We start from the raw sequence: 13,257 nt of genomic DNA, 5'->3' as shown, positions 1-13,257 counted from the left end.
AGGAAGCAAGGGACAAAAAAGACAAAGACAGAGGTGGATGTATGGCTGTGATGAGCGGTTGGGAGAGAGAAGAGAGCGAAGTGTATCTGAATCAGTGAACCATGTTCTTTGTTGGTCTGTAACGAGTCTAAAAACGACGGCTTTGTTATCTGCAAATAAACCAAACAACAAAATCAGGGCAGAGGTTTTGTGTCCCAGTGGTGCCCATCCATCATGTTGCAAAGCTGATTCACCGTCGCGAGCTGACAGCTCATTGTGTGCTGTAGGCCCCCTGCAATACTTGGCTCTTTTTTCCAGCCTGTCAGTCTGCGTCCTCCTTGAACCGCTTTAAGCCGCATGATGGACATCAGCAACCTGGGAGTTTAAGCCAGGACACAGCAGGAACAGGGCGCGGGAGCGTTTCAGGTTAGCGTTCGATGCAAAACAGGATGATCCGTCAGTGTAATTGTGTGAGGAACCGTCAGCTCCCTCAACCCTCACAAGACCACATCAGAGCAAAGCAGGGTGGAGGAGAGAGGTGGTAAATGAGCTGATGCCTGAGTAGCACCGTCGTGGGCAGAACCTCACTTCCACAAGTTCAAATTAAATTAGAAGTTGTTTCTAAGGCTTATTGAGCGAAGTTAGAGTGAACAGCTCTGAACACTGTCCCTACAAACTAAACAAGAAAATATACATCCCAGATGAATAAGACCCAGTTTGATATTGCTACTGTTTGATATGAACATTCAGACTTCCTTAATATGCATCCCACATAATAACATGCTAACAGCATAGCTCAGTTGTCCTTGCGCAGGAGGCCCCGGTTCGAATCCTGCAGCCCTTTCCTGCATGTCATTCCCCCTCTCTTTGTCTCCCCATTTCCTGTCTCTCTCAACTGTACTATCAGATAAAGGCATGAAAAGCCAAAAAATATACTATAAAAAAAAAAAATCTAATGTTGTTTTCAGTACAAAGCCAACACAAGCACTGCACAAACATTCAATATCCCGGAGCCCTATTATTCATAATCATCCAATTATTATAATTAATTTATAATTGTCGTTTATGCAGCTTTTGTGGCAAGTAATCACAGCAGCTGCTAAGAGCTACATTCAGTTGGATGTAGCAGTGATTCAGTATCAGCTCAGTGGTTCATGCCTGCTGTGCTCTATGTTCATTGTTGTAACAACGATGCTGGTCTGCAACCCGATGGCAGCCTAGAGCCCTACTAATCCACATCCATACTCCCCATGAAAACTGATAATGCTCATTTAAATGGGCTGATAACATTCGAGCCAGGTGTGTAGGCCTACTACACTGTATCTCCTGCACACCCTTTTATATAGAGGGGGACAGCCTTCCACTCCGAAACACCGCTGTTCCGAACCCCCCCCCACTACGAAACTTCACCCAGGCGCGTGCTTGCTGCAGCCGCCGCTCCTGCTGACAGCAGACTGGGGGAGAAAAAGAATGTATTTGGTTGCGTTTAGGCAATGAAGAAAGGAGTTGGTTAAGTTTAGTAAAAAAGACAAGGTTAGACAGGCTAGACGCATAATGAGCGCTATATGTCATTAATTTGAAGTATTTGCTTGTTTTGTGGTTAATTATGCACATGATCCGTTTGACCCGAAAAAAGGAAAAAAGGATCAATGTGCAGCCTCTGTTTCCTTTCTGATTGCGCCCGTCTATAGCCTTTTCGGAATTCCAAAGAATGGAAGTCTATTTTCGGAACGTTGGGGTTTCGGAAAGGCAGGGAGTAACCCCTGTAGAGTAACCCGTGTTAACCATGACGGCTCAACGCACTGCAGCTAAACACATGCAAATAAACAAAACACAAACAAGTATAAAAAAAACCCATCTTCATCACCTTTACTGCACAAGACAAGTCCAGGGGACACATAAAAGTAATGAACTTGACTGTAACACCCTTGTTGGTCGATGCATTGTCCCATTTGAAGGTAAAAGCACTGAGTGTGAAGGGATGTATAATAATGAGCTCTCAGGGTCATGACCTCTACATTTTCATCCTATTTAGTTATGTGCAGTAAACACAATCCAAAGTTCTCTAGGCGGGCAGGAACAGGTCTGCTCTGTTCTGCCCCCTACTGCACACACATGGTGTTACTGTATGAACGCAGGCGATGGGAACAAACTGCTAGTCTACATGCACATGACCAGGATAGCAAATATATTAAGAAGCTTGGTAAGTCGCTTAACGAGCGCTGTGAAAGCGCAATGTAAGATTTATGGACAGAAAAGGAAGTGGAAGTCTTGTAATGACTGTGAAAAAAAAATCCACTGGGAATAAAACACTGATAAGAGCCTGACTGAATGTGCGTCCACTCTCACCTCCTTACCACCCTGTTACTCACTGTACTTGACATTTTAGCCTCAGAACCGCATTATGCACTTGAGTGTGCTTGGCCAGCTATAACTAATCGTCATTACACATTTAAGAGCTGTGGGCAATTCAGGTCTGATAGCTCCGATCTTGCGTCATTTTCAGTAAAGCTGCCCGCTCAGAGGATTTCACGGCGACCTGCATACCTCCGCCCCTCCTCCTCCTCCTCCTCCTTCTCGTCACCAGCACTTTGAACCGTGCATGTAAAGCCCTGACACTGCAGGAGCGTTTTTTAAAAAGATTCTGTCCAGATGGAGCATGAAGAACTATTCCCTTCATCTCACTCCTTCTACCCACCCATCCTCTCACCGTCCTCCGCCCCCACCGCTGCGTGTCCTACCTAATGAGGCGCTCCACTTCAGCATGTGGGTGTCTTATAGCGAGTCTCGGCAGCCTTGGGCGCCAATCTGGATGGTTGTATCACTGTCAGACCCTCAGCGTGCTGCAGATTTCCCTCTGTGTGTCTCTGCTCTGAAGCCTGCACACAGCTTCAACATGCAGGAACATACAACAACAAATACAGCCGAATGCATCAGCACACACCTCCGCTGTCTAGACTACTGCTCCTGTAGAAAATTAACTTGATTTCCACACATTATATTCCCATTTATGCACATTTTTTTTTGTACATGTCATGATTAAACAATGTCTCTTTCTGTCTGAGCTGACAACAAATGATATATTTAGCAAGATTTTGCTAATAGTGAAAGGCTGATCCTGTGAGCCAGAGACCACAGGTGTGAAATCTAAAATGAATGATGAATGAACTCACTGCCACACTGTCATGCTCCTAAATAGAATTGACCCATCATCTTTAATGTGATTAGTCACATTTGTTCTCTTCTCTCTGTCCTCTGTAAGTCCAAATTTCTGCCTGTCTGTTGCCATTCAGCTGTGAGTTTATTACAAGAACTAATGCTAATCTAATGTAATATAACAGCACTGCAGGAAACCACGAGGATCCTGATGTTGAGTTTCTGCTGAAGCAACTATTGAAGCTGTAGTAGTTTGTGTCGATCGTGTTTCAGGTGGTATTCAGTAACATTATAGCTACACTGGTGCATAAAATAACAGCCACGGTGAAGATGTATTTTCTCTCTCTGTTAGATTGTAATATCACAAGACACTGTGAAAACTACTATGAAATAAAAACATAAAGATTCAGAAGACCATCACTTTAAGTTCTCTTAGGTGTCCATTGGTAAGCATGCCCAAACAGCGAGTGCACACATCACATTTTCCATATTAAGCAAACATTCAACTTGAATATAAACAAATCAGATAATAACCATGTGTTTCAATTGAACTGTAAACACAAAGCATCATGTTGGAGCTGTATGTCTTTCCACTGCGCTGACCCACAATGCCACGGTCACAACGGAAGCGTATCTATGTTACCCGGGTCCTATGTTCCCCCTTTTAAAAAAAAAAAAAAAAAAAACGGTCCTATGTTCCCTGTTTTTCCCAAAAAGGGTCCTATGTTCCCCGCTGTTGTCAGTCGATGGACTCTCTATCTATCTGAGAGTCCTAACCCCTAACCCTGTCTAGCCTCTACCTGGTCTTTTTACTAAACTTAACCAACTCCTTTCTTCATTTAAACCCAACCAATGGGACAAAATTCCACTTCTCATTCAAAGTCACAACTCAACTTCTCACTCAAAAACAGGCAAAAATCTGCAAAGTCACAACTCCACTTCTCGGTATGGGACCAAAAATTGTATATTCTCCGGGTCCTTTTGGGGAAAAGTGAGGAACATATCCCCGGTCACATACACAGCAGGGAACATAGGACCGGGGAACATAGGGATGACCCCGTCACAACCCTGTAATCTAACTGGTCATGTGGGAATGTGACTCATCTATAGTCATACAGTCATACAGTCATACGGTCTTACATGAAGGGCTTTTAATATTTGTTTTTAAATATTTTGCACAACCCTTTGGTCTGTTGTACACTTTTAATTTCTTATTCATTGCATTTAAACTTTTTTTTTTTAATTATTAACTCTAATTGAGTTTATGACAGAAAAACAAAGCCTATCTCTGAGAGAGTTGCAAGCGTCGCCCTCTCCTTCAGCCCTGTGTCTCTACCTTGCAGCAGCTTTTACAACAATACAAACACTGGCTTTTACTTTTTGCTGATTTCAGGGAATTTTCGTGGTCATTTTGTCTGAAAATTGTCACACTGTGGAAAAAAAATTCCTCTCTGCAGACACTTCTGTCTTGAAGCGCCACATCTTTTTCCGTCAGCTCCTTCCAGTGCTGTCGGTGCATAATTTAATATGTCTTTGTCCCAGTGTGCTGCCAAACTTTGACTGAAATTTCGAAAGGGATCCTTTGTGTGGAGCATCTCAACGTCTCCGCTCCTAATAATCCCAGCCACAACAGACGGATTATTGCTCAGACATCTGAGGAGAAAGCAGTCGAACAAGTGACAGCAGCAGGTAGAGCACAAACCCAGAGCTGGAGAGAGAGAGAGAGCCGGGGACAAGCTGGTGGCAGCAGTGATGAGGATGATGACAGTGATGCTGATAGGTGGTGGTTATAGGGTGGTGGTGGTGGTGGTGGTGTGTCTGGACTGCAGCCACCACGTTTAATAAAAGATACCAGACTAAATGGGCTTTTGTGTCCCACAGCAATCTGTCTCCTTAACAGTTGGGTCAAATTAACAATGTCTGCTGCCATGGACCGAGGTCTTTGTTGTTAGTTCAGTGTCCACTGGTGGGGTTGCATTGTAAGTCGCCCGTGAATGACTTGTTGTTTTCTGTGTGGTCTGGACTGCATATAAAACAGCTACTCTGGATGCAGACTGTAGTTTTATTTGCACCACCAGGCTTGAATTACTCATTTGGCATTTTTGTAATATTTTTTATCTTTGGCAAGATTTCTCTCCTTATACAATAAATTAAGTTTGTATGTCTGCATACATATCACATTATTAACTCTGCTGCTTCATTTTTATTTTTACATTAATAAACATGTCCAAAGGTTTGACAGGCCATGCAGTTTTCTGTGCCTTGGCTTTTTTGTGTTTGTGGAAATAGAGGAGATAGTTTGTAACATCTTAGTCAGAAAGTTTACAAAATAAGTCAGCAGCTATGAGCTATGAATAAAACTATGAATAAATCGCCTTACCTTTCACTGTGCGTGTGGTAGAGTTCACAGCAGCTAAATATAAAAAACTCTATTTTAGCAAATGAATCGTCTTACTGTACAAACAGACTGCGTGAGTTCAGGCCGTGGTCTCAGATGTTGCTCTTCCCTTTGTGGCTCCCAGGCCTTTCATAATGACTTTTAGGAGAACAAAGTAAGCAAGATCACGTCTTGAGGAGCCGTGGGAGTGACTTCACCCATGGTGTGTGCACGTGTGCATGTGTGTGTAAGTGGGGCAGACCGGAGCGTGGTGCTGCACACTCCTGCAATTAAATGACCAGTGTGTAGGATTTAGTGGCATCTAGCAGTAAAGTCACAGATTGCAACCAACTGAGCACCCCTCCCCTCACTGCTCCCTTTCCAAGCGTATAGGAGAACCTTTTTTTATGCATCTCCTTCAAGATGCATAAAAAAGTCTCTGGAGCCAGTGTTTGGTTTGTCTGTTTCGGGCTACTGCAGAAACATTACAGGCTCCATGGCCTTCTGTAGATATTAGACTCATTCTAAACTAATGGAAACACAATTTATAGTTTATGAATACTACATCCCACTTCAGCCAGTTGACTGCCCCTCAAACACTCTGGCCCAGGAACTGAAAACATCTTGAAATAAGACCTGGTCGACTATTTGGGGGGTAGTGATGGCAGCCAATAAATACCACACCACACACCAGGCTTAAAGGTTTCCCACTAACCCATAGCTTCTTTTTTAAGGCTGCAGGATAAGACTGCTCTCTGCTCCATACCTGTCAATCATTTAAAGAATGGCTACTCTCTTGTTGTTATATGATGATGATATATTATCATAGAAGTGTACTGCTTGTTGAGCTGTTAGATCATTTTAAATTCTGTGTATACTGTGGTTGTTATGATGCATTATATTCTAAACTTTTGAACAATTCATAGGCTGTGTTGAAAATCTTGAACTGTAACAGAAAAAATGTGTGTAAACATAGGAGAATTAAAATGGCAACATTCCCCATGAAAAATAACGTCATGAAAAAAAAAAAAAAAGCCAACTTAAGTAAATTTACTTCAGCTTTTTTTTCCACTACCAGCTGCTCAGTTCCTTTGTCTGTGTGTTATTGGGCAGGTATATCTACAGTATATTATGTTTATGATTACCATATTGAAAACAGTTAGCTGCCACGCCTAAAGTTATTGTAAAACTATTTATTTCAGCTGCTTTAATGTTTCTAATAATAGGTCTTAGTCTAAGAAAGCCGATGTCGTCTTCAGTCTAATATGTAACATGTAACAAATTTGATTTATTCTCATGCAGGTTTACTACCTGTCACTAACATTACTTTGCAATGTCATCCATCGAAATGAGCCCCCCTGTCGCCCCCCTCAGCCTGGAGTCGCCTCCATTTACATCTCATTACTGGAAGATTGCTGCTCTACCTCCATGTTCCCTGCTTCGGGACCCCATCTGGTGTGTTCACAATAACATGCATCATTTCCCTCTGTGCCTGAGGGGTTTATAGCAAGCCTACATGAACAAGGGACCACTCCTCTGGATCCTGTGTAAAAGGGCTGGGAGGGGAGGGGGAGTGATAATAGCCAACTGCAGCTCAGGAAATCAAATCACATGAGATGGAATTTATTTTCCAATCACCATGAAAGAGGGGAACACCTGCTGTAGGCCCCCCTTGATATTTGCAGAACCTTGCCCGCATGCTGTTATGTTGATGGTCTGTCTGTAATGGTATTTTTTTTTCAGACGGCGAGTAAATTCCTTATGACTCGCACAAAGCGACACAGCTCCGGTAGAATACAGAACAGAGGCAGGAGACAAAGCAAATTCCTGAGGAGAGATTGGTTTCTTCTATTAAATAAGACTCCTGAGGAAGGCGGCACTACAGATATTCTCTGTCAACCCTTGAGCTGCTGAGAAAAGTCAGATATCTTATGTGTGATGCTGACTCAGTCCATTTATTGCCTGTAGATACTTTCACGAATGAGCTAACAGCTGCTGCTGTCATTAACGCTCAGTATCTGTCACTTTGTTGTTTTTTTTGTCTGCTTTTTAGGTTAAGTATTCAAATATTTTAAAAGGTTGCAGGATTGTGAAAGTGCTATGCAACAATAGATGATGTTACAGATAGATGTGATGTTTTAGAGACGATCTGGTTTAAAAATAGTCAAACTAAGAGTTTTTGTTGGGCAGAATTAGCACAGGATCTGGTTAGAGGTGCAGACAAAGGAGAAAGGAAAGTGTAGGAATGTGGTCCTTTGTTGTAGAGCTGATTAATGAACTGCCCCTGTAGACCACAGCTGGAGCCTTTGGTGTAATGATACAGGGCATATGTGTGTGTGTGTGTGTGTGTGTGTGCTGGGGGGTTGGTATTTGGAGAGCTGTGCAGGAATTAATGTGTGGTGGTAATAAGGGGTTAATTTGTCTATCTTTGGAAGATGTGTTTATATGACGGGCTTGAAATTGGATATTAGATCTGTGTGCTCATGCAGCCTGGAGCAGTCATGTATGAAGTGGGTGTGACTGGGTGGGCCCACTTTAGAGGAGGCTTTTCTAATGTCCTTTTTATTATTTGAAGCATTAATCTCATCAGAGGATCCGATGGATGGATACTACAGGTATATTATCAGAGAATCTAGCTGGAAAATGTTAATCCAGCACAAAGAGTGGAAACAAGAGAAATATGGCAGCCTGATTATGGGAACAAAATAGATATACTTTATTGATCCCAAACTGGGAAATTATAGAAAAAAAATCCACCTACAGCTGTAAGTGTCAAAAAACAATGTGTTAAATTACACTTGCAGCTGTCATTTAACACATTGTTTTTTGTACGGATTCAACAAATTGGGAAACAACAAAGCTAACGCCACAATCTCCAAGGCTAAAGCCAAAACAGAAGTAACCAAGACCTCTAGAGTGCGGCTCCAACAGTGAGTCATTCCGTGTTCAAACGTTCAATCCGACAGCTGAATTGAACATGTTTACAGACCGGTACAAAAACAGTTTTAAGTTAATTTTCTCCTTGATGACGATTGTATGGAGATGAAGCCTAGATTGCCCATTTAAATTTGATCGGTTGTGGGTGTGGCCACTTTGAGTGACAGATGGATGACATATGATTGCCACAAACTGGCATGATGTCATGTATACATCCATCTTTGTTAGTTAGCTTGCAGTATATGTATTCGATATACAATGTTTACTGCATGGTTGATGTAAAACCATCATAGGTTTATACAATTAGCCATAGTAACAACATCCAGTTTAAAATATATTCAAATTAGAGGGGCGCTAGCGAGCAGGCAATGGAGTAGGCAGCACAAGCAACATGCTCTGCTGAATTTCGGTTAAAAGTTATTTTTTAGGCACCTTATACCAACAGAAAACTACGACACATCGTTCTGAGTTAATTATTTTTCAGTAAATCATTTTTATTGTGACGCCGCAGCGCGAATGGCCTACAATTTGCGAAAATTTGAGTTCACCAGAGGAGCTAACGCAACTGGGCCCAAAGCCTCAAGCCCGAGTGATTCACCACCCAGGTGTAACACACCTGAGCCTGAAGACCAAATGGATGCCGCAGACCTGAAAGCAGAAATCCTCACAGAGTTGAAAATGGACATAGCTATGCTGCTCAGGTCGGAACTCAAGACCGCTCTGGCCGAAGATTTTGAAAACATTAAGTACGAGCTACAGGCAGTAAAAACAGAGCTAGCAAACAACACCGCGGCTATTCGCTCCGACGTGGAGACGATGAAAACAACAGTGGCACACATGGAGCAGGGGCTCTCGTCATGCTCAGACGACGTGACTACATTGTTAACAAAAGTGGGGAAACTCGAGACAGAGGTCGGCAGCCTGCGGGAGAAATGTCTTGATATGGAAGGAAGAATGAGACGCTCTAACATCCGCATACTAAATGTCCCGGAGACTCCAGGCTCAAGCACACCGGCAGCTGTCTCCAAATTATTAAAAGAAGTGCTAAAAATAGACAAAGAAGTCCTGATCGATCGGTCCCACAGAGGTCTACAGCCGAGAAACCAAGACGGTAAACCCCGTGTCATCGTGGCAAAAGTCCACTACTACCAAGATTGTGCTGACATCCTCCGCCGCGCCAGGGAGCCCGGGCCGCTCCGGTTCAAAGGGACCGACATCTCCATCTTCCCGGACTACCCCCCGAGCGTCGTGCAGGCCAGATCCGCCTTCAGCGAGGTGAGACGACTACTACGTGGACGAGACGGTGTTAAATACGGTCTTCTCTACCCAGCACGGCTCCGGATCACGCATAACGGAACTGAGAAGCAGTTTCAAAATGCGGGAGAAGCCATGACCTATGTGAAAACCAGAATCCTACCGGACTCTTCCAAAGACTGACCAGGACTTGAAATGAGTGAGAATAGCTAAATTCTACGTCTGAATAAGGTTGGTGCTGTCCATCCTGTCACGCAAACACATCACCTTGACTGATACACTCTACAGAGCCAAATGGCTCCAGTTTGTTCCAGATGAAGAAGTAGAGAGCACCCAAGGTATCAAAACTGTGCTGTTTTTCACTCTTTTGTTTTTGTTTACAACAGATAATAATTTGAATGGTCAGTATACTGTTGTGTCACTGTCAGTATCATTTTCTTTTCTGTTTATTCAGCACTTAGACAACAGAAGAAATATTTTTTTTTGTCTTTAAAGGAAAAAAAAAAAGAAAAGAAAAAAAAAACAACTTTTGAATTTAAAACATTTTCTAAGGTGCCTTATACAAAACTATGTTCTACAGCAGAGTTTGTTCTTTTAGAGCTAGTGTATCCTCATACAAGCACTTAAATGTGTAGATACTGTTGCGAGGGGTTTGGGAGTCACCTAGTTCTTTCAGGTGAGGGTTGGGGATTTACTGTACCTGGGTTTACAATCAGTTTTCTTTTCTTTTTCTCTTGGTCCATTGGTCATGTTTACTTATATTGTAAAGGTCCTTTCAACATTTTTGAAACTATAAATACAGGCAGACTTAGTGCATCGCTAATCTTTTCCTATTTTGAATATGGCTACGACTAACACAGACTTTTCAAACAAATCAACTAATTGTGACGTAACCTTTATAAGCTGGAATGTAAAATCCTTGAACCACCCCACTAAACGAAAGAAAGTATTGACTCATTTGAGAAAATTAAAGGTGGGAATTGCCTTTCTCCAGGAGACGCATCTCCGAACCTTTGACCATTTTCGACTCAGGGGAGGATGGATTGGGCAATCATATCATTCTAATTTTCATTCCAAATCTAGAGGTGTGGCCATCCTTGTTGATAAGAACATCCCATTTGTTATGTCAAAGGTTGAAACAGACTCCTCAGGGCGTTATGTAATTGTGGTGGGCAGACTGTATAATACACCAGTTGTACTAGCGAACGTATACGCACCACATTGGGATGACAGTTCTTTTTTTATAAACTTCTTTGCTCATATCCCCAACATGGACACACATCATCTTATCCTCGGAGGGGATATGAACTGCACATTATCACCTACTCTGGACCGTAGCTCGCCTAGGACTGCGTCCAAATCCAGTGCAGCGTCTCAACTGCAGCTTTTTCTTAATACGAATGGTATAGTTGATACATGGCGCTTTCAAAATCCTACGGCTAGAAGCTATTCCTTCTTTTCACCGGTCCACGGAACATACTCGCGCATAGATTATTTCTTTTTGGATAAAAGGCTTCTTCCATTAATAAGAAAGTGTGAGTATCAAGCCATAATTATCTCAGATCACGCTCCCCTGTTGATGACTTTATGTATACCAATTTCCCATGCCAACTATCACCCCTGGCGTCTTAATACTTTATTACTTTCAGATGAAGACTTTATTAAATGTATCTCTTCTGAAATAACTTTCTTCCTCGAGCATAACCAGACTCCAGGAATGTCTCCTTTAATAGTGTGGGAATCCATGAAGGCGTACCTGAGGGGTCAAATAATATCATATAGCGCACAACAAAGAAAACGTCACAATATGAAACTTGAACAGCTAACAAATTATATTCTCAAATTAGATGCTACACTTGCTGTCACCCCATCTGATGATTTATTCAAACTGCGATTGACTCTTCAAACAGAGTTCAATCTGCTATCAACAAGACAAATTGAAAACCTAATAAATAAATCACAGAGTAAAACATACGAATGTGGTGAAAAGATAGGGAAGATTCTAGCCCATCAGCTCCACCAGAAAACTGTGGATAGAACTATAGCTGAGATAAATGATGAATCGGGCACTAAGCATATAGATCACTCTGAAATAAATTCATGTTTTCATAGATTTTACTCCAAGCTGTATGATAGTGAATCTCTTGACGACCATGTCCTACTTGATTCATTTTTCAGGAAAATAAATGTCCCCACAATTAATAACAATACTGCATCCGAGCTAGATAAACCATTTTCTGTACAGGAACTTATGAATGCAATTAAGCTCATGCAAGCTGGAAAGTCCCCAGGACCCGATGGGTTCCCGAGCGAATTCTTTAAAAAATTTGCAGACCAGCTGTCTCCTATCCTGCTTTCTGTATTCGAGGAGTCACTTGCCACTGGTTCTCTTCCTCTAACTATGCGACAAGCGACCATCTCCCTTATTCCTAAAAAAGATAAAAACCTTCTAGATTGTGGCTCATATCGTCCCATTTCACTCTTAAATGTAGACAGTAAAATCCTTTCCAAAATGCTGGCCTGCCGCTTAGAAGCGGTCTTGCCCTCAATTGTAGCCGATGACCAAACTGGCTTTATTAAAGGTCGCCACTCCTTTTTTAACATTAGACGCCTATTTAATATTCTTTATGGTCCCACTCCACCCGACATTCCAGAAATATTACTATCACTTGACGCAGAGAAGGCGTTTGATCGGGTGGAGTGGGATTATCTCTTCTACACTCTAAAACAATTTGGTTTTGGTGAAAAATTAATTTCCTGGATTAAAGTTCTGTATTCGTCTCCACTTGCGGCTGTTCGAACAAACAATAACCTCTCCTCCTACTTCCCTCTCCACCGTGGCACCCGACAGGGTTGTCCTCTGTCGCCACTCCTGTTCGCTATTGCGATTGAGCCACTGGCTCTAGCGTTACGTGGTGAAATCAATATAAAGGGAATTCGGAGATATGACTCGGATAATAAGGTATCCTTATATGCTGATGATATGCTTTTATATCTCTCTCATCCTTTAACTAGCCTACCAAATACTCTCAACCTGCTTGAAGAATTCGGCAAAATATCAGGATATAAAATTAACCTACAGAAGTGTGAAATTATGCCAGTGAATATAGCAGCTAAGCAAATTGACTTTAGTTTATTCCCGCTTAAAGTCAGTCCACAAAAATTTAAATATTTAGGAATCTGGATAACACATGCCTTTAAAGACATATTCAAAGCAAATTTTTCACCACTATTGGCTAACCTTAAGCGAGATATGGAACGTTGGAGTCTACTCCCCCTGTCACTAGGAGGCAGAATTAACATAATTAAAATGAATGTTTTGCCCAAATTCCTGTACATATTTCAGTGCATTCCCCTATACCTATCTAAATCCTTTTTCATGTCAGTGGACAATTTGGTGTCGGGATTTATATGGAACAAGAAAAACCCCAGAATACGGAAAAAGATCTTACAACAACATCGTAAACATGGAGGACTATCCCTCCCTAACTTCCAGTTTTACTATTGGGCTGCCAATATTAGGTCTATGTTGTTTTGGAAAGACTCTCCATATG

At 42.0% G+C, this 13,257-nt stretch overlaps 2 protein-coding genes across 2 annotated transcripts in view; one reads left to right on the top strand and one right to left on the bottom strand.

The window, feature by feature from the left end:
• Positions 1 to 5,652, bottom strand: part of LOC310989341 (uncharacterized protein) — a 35,371-nt gene extending 29,719 nt beyond the window's left edge. The window contains exon 1 of the mRNA XM_083976374.1: positions 5,516 to 5,652. The gene's annotated coding sequence lies outside the window, so the exon portion shown is untranslated. The remainder of the gene's footprint in view (positions 1 to 5,515) is intronic.
• The window catches only part of plppr2a (phospholipid phosphatase related 2a), a 108,762-nt gene that overhangs the window by 36,562 nt on the left and 58,943 nt on the right, over positions 1 to 13,257 (top strand). The gene's annotated exons all lie outside the window — the stretch shown is intronic.

Source organism: Trachurus trachurus (assembly GCF_905171665.1).
Source record: "Trachurus trachurus genome assembly, chromosome: 8".
Classification (NCBI taxonomy): Eukaryota; Metazoa; Chordata; class Actinopteri; order Carangiformes; family Carangidae; genus Trachurus; species Trachurus trachurus.
This window is presented reverse-complemented; position numbering and strand designations above follow the sequence as displayed.